Source organism: Leptidea sinapis, chromosome 1 (genome assembly GCF_905404315.1).
Source record: "Leptidea sinapis chromosome 1, ilLepSina1.1, whole genome shotgun sequence".
NCBI classification, from domain to species: Eukaryota; Metazoa; Arthropoda; class Insecta; order Lepidoptera; family Pieridae; genus Leptidea; species Leptidea sinapis.
Window position 1 is genome coordinate 7211496 of NC_066265.1, and position 4485 is coordinate 7215980.

The following is a 4485-nucleotide window of genomic DNA, read 5'->3' on the forward strand; positions in this document are numbered from 1 at the left end:
CTCAAAATATTCTTGATAATGTTATATGTGTAAGTAGGCGCATGAGTGAATTTGCTAGTAACTGTCATAACCATAATGTTAACTTGTAGATTTATAATAAAGCCAACTATTTAGCCTAATATAAGTTCAAGACAAACGAGCCATGCAACTTTATATATACTTCACCATTTTGATATGTTTTATATTTTTATAAACAAAATATGTGTGTTTGCTATTTTTAATTTATGTTTTGATTTATCCTTATAATTCTAGTATTTTATTTTGAAGTGAGTAGAATGATGACTCCTCTAGTGACATATACGACAAACTGAAGGTACAGCAAAAACTTAACAAAAAATGAGTTCAGTCTGCAACGAGATAATTATGTGCTATACGAAGAACTCGGAAACGCTTAAAATCATGAGAGTTGTAAAAAGTACTCATTGTTTTTATTGCGAATAATATTAATCGACGCCAATAACACAAATCCGCAACAGCCTGTATACGCTCACGAGCCGATGGCGCACTAATTGGCGGCAAAACGATCAGCGCTGATTTGTGCTATTCGATACCATACGAGCCACACAGCGATATGAGGCTGTTCGGGTGCTGGCTGTTGTTGAGCGGGGTGCACTGGCCCCGGGACACCGCAGCGATCTTCATGGAGACTTCTGGTATGTACAGAGCCCAGGGCAACTGCTGTTGAAAAAAAAATATTTCACATCTGTTGTTCAGTGTTCAGTGTCGTAGTTATATTGTCAAAGCCTTGATATTACAATTTCACTAGTGATATTATAATAAAACGGTAGATTGTCAATCGATTTAATTTCTTACAATTTAATGGCCTGGTTTTAGTGACATTGTAATTTCTCGGGTACACTCGTGGCTACACTAAATGAACGTTGACAGTGAACAAGCAAAATATTGTACAGAAATTTGTTTTAAATATATTTACATACTCCTTGTTTAACACTTCACAGAGAATGTATACAAGGTTGGAATTTTTTTTTTTTATTATGCCAAATGTCACACTCCTCCACTAGCTTTTTGGCATATCGGAGCATCAAGGTTGTTATCGAACGTACCCACTCCAACTTTAAACCCATGAACACTCAAGTCCCGCAAGGCTCCGTTCTATTCCTTGCCTCTGCCCAGAGGTGAGCACGGACTCACATGGAGTACCGTTCTCACCTCTAGGACCCTCCCCAGATACTGTACCTAGTATCAGTTTCTTCCATATGACATGAGTGCGGATTGAACTATTGAAGATCAGTTCATTTCCAATTTGCTTATTTTAATTAATAATAATTAACATAAGTTAACAAGTTCTGTATTGGTGTATCGATAATTTTAAATACATATTTTTTTACATTCTGTAAATCAGTATATAATACTATTAAAAGTCAGCTCTGCATTTGTAAAACATATTTACTACAGGGTAAATATGGCTCAATTCAATACTAAGCCCGAGAAATTAAATTTTTCTATCGAGTTTTTAATTCTTCTCGTAAGAGTAGTTGCACATGCACGTTTAAAAGTGGTATAATTTTTGTAAAAGTTTTTTGTAAACAATTAACTCAACTTCACTAAAACAACTTCAATAAAAATCAACAACCCTCTTTGAACAGCCGGACGTGTCATGTAGGGCGGAACATAAACACGTATTAGGTTCTGTTACTAAATGTTATATTACCACTGTTCTTAATGCCACCTTTACACTTTCAATCTGTTGTATTATAAATTGTTTTACATTATTGTATTAATTCGTGAAGTAAAGTTTAAACAATTTGCTCAGTACAATAAAGTAAAAGAGTTAAATGCTTGATATTGTATTATTGGAAATAAAAAATACTTACCGAATATGATGGACCAACGAACATCGCCAGGTCAGTGATAACCAAAGTCGGATTGGTCATCACCAATTTATTAATATAGAACCTTAAATAAACCGAAGATATTATTCGTTTTCTCCATCAACGAATGTCTCTTCTCTTTCATAAGGCATATTAGTCGATTAGTTGTAATTAATTGATAAGTGTATGCACAAAAGGGTCTACACCGTTCAATTTTCAATAACCAACTTAATTATTTCAATCATAATTAACTACCAACATACAAATAAATTTGCATTTATTTTGCAAAATGATTTTTTTTCAGTAAGATACATCAATTAGAAAACATTCAGTCAAAAGGTGACAGGAACATTTACTGGCAGGACAATTTACGTCAATCAAAGTTACCATACGCTAACATAGATATGTGAATTATTATGTATGTGTCAATTCGAAAATATATGATAATAATTTAGATTAATGAAATGGTCTCATGTAACAGACGGGCGCAGTAGAGGGCCGCTGGCCGGGACTCTCAGCTCGGTGGGCTCCGAAGAACACTCCCCGCCCATCTTCAGACCTGGATCCCAGGCGTAAGTGAACCCTGCTCCATTATACCAGCTACGGAGGACTTAAATTTTTGTAGAGGAGAATGACGCCACTCTTGGTAAAATGCTAAGATCCTTACTATAAGACATGAGACGAAATGCCTTGTATACATATTCTTGACCATAAGGTCAAGAATAAGGACCAATACCCATTTATATGGGAACATACAGGTATAAGAGGAAAACAATGGATTAAACTGGGATGGTATATGAGTCAGTATTATAACAAAAGCTTTGGAGCTCCTGAAGGGAGAGTACTAGGACCTACACTATTCCTCATTTATATTAATTTTAAGCTATAAAATGTACAAAACTGGGAATCAATTTGTAATCATACACACAAAGGACTAACATTAGTTGATCTGTAGTTAAATACAACATAATTACCAGAATACACAAAAAAACCGAAATGTATGGTTGTAAATGGACTAAAATATTTTCTGATCAGATACGTCGTATCGCACTTCGTGAAACCCAAGCCCCCACACCAGTATTGGGAGGAAGAGACTTCGCAAACATTGATTCCGGAGAATAGGAACTGTCTTCTGTGTGAGAGTCAGGACTCTGGGGCGTGCCGAGCGATGCCCTCGTGTGTTTATTGCGAGCCCACAGTGACCGCGTTGTGTGAGCGGAGCACGCCCTGCCTCAGGTGTACAGGTCAGTGGTCAGTGGGTGAGAATCAGGATTCCAGTTTGTAGTGTTCATAAAAATAATACTTTTTTTAACTGATAACTGTAGGAGGGTAAACCACTTCGTAACGTAACGCGTGACGGTGCCAGCTGCCAGTCTGTCTGATTTCAGTCAGTCTGTCTGTCAGATGACCGCAGTAGGCAGGTTCCTTATATGTCACTCACTATAACCAATTGTTACTTTTATATGATTAAATAAATACAGAATCTTTTATGTTATTTTAGAGGAGGAAAATACATTTATGTATTGAAGACACCCCAACGAGTCCATATGTCGGACTCGGGTGTACACAACGACTAATAACTTCCTTTCCGTGTGGTCAGCCCTAAAGACAGGACTTGGACGCCCGAATAATACTTAAATAATAATTGAAAACGCTAATATTACTATAATCTTTGATAGCGTGTTTCAGTGAATCAACATGGTCAATTCTTTTAACTTTTCGATTCGACTTATGTCCGCAGTGGTTAAGAACCCTTTCTTCAAGTGCATCCCTGGCGAGAAGTATATGGATGAGTGTGACTCCTGCCGCTGCACGGATGGTCACGGCGGCTGGTGCACCGACCAGTTCTGTGAGTTCCGCGCGCTCCACATCTACGCCATCAAGCTCTCCGATGGAGAGTTCTACTGATACTCTTCGTCTCCTTACTAGTACGAGGCGCTAGAGTAATTTCCGCGGTACTCCATAAGGAACCACATACACCCCAAGATCTACCTTTAGCATATTACAAATATTATGATGTTAATCTTTTAAAATTTTTAGCCTTAATCAATATACTTTTATACTATTAAAAAAATACATAAATTCAATTATACCAAGACATTGATAACCGTTATAAAAAGTAATAATTATGATAACATTTTAAACTTCCGTAGTATAGGAACCAATGTCACCAAAACTCACACATTTGCAAATCAGTTAAATAAGTTCAGAAAACAATGATAGAATTGGCAACAACTTATAAATGCGACTTTGACGAAAACTTCTTTTTTGTTGCTCAAAATTAACGCTTTTTACAACCATAGAATTTAGTTTAAAATGTCAAAATCAATATTATTATATTTTTCCATTTCATGTTCCAATCACAATCTAAATCCACCACTAAGGATCAATTTCAACTAATCAATGCCAGAAAACGCAGTATCCAATTCTTATATTAAGCGCTCTTATAGCTTTGGAATACATGTTTCATACTGTTATCGCTTTCTGGATTCCTAAACAATTAATTTGACTATTTAACGCTAGAGAGAATGGTAACTAAATTACTCTACAATTAGCACCTTTACCTTCTATAAAATAGATGTCATATTTGTATGCAACTGTTATAAAATTCTATCACGAGTGTCTAACGAAGAACAATATTTCTCATAGAACT

At 36.0% G+C, this 4485-nt stretch overlaps 1 long non-coding RNA gene across 1 annotated transcript; it reads left to right on the forward strand.

The window, feature by feature from the left end:
* Positions 1-536: 536 nt before the first annotated feature.
* Positions 537-2926, forward strand: LOC126972156 (uncharacterized). The gene is made up of 3 exons (XR_007731063.1): positions 537-653; positions 2314-2404; positions 2868-2926. It is a non-coding gene; the product is annotated as an uncharacterized LOC126972156 (long non-coding RNA).
* The last annotated feature ends 1559 nt before the right edge of the window (positions 2927-4485 follow it).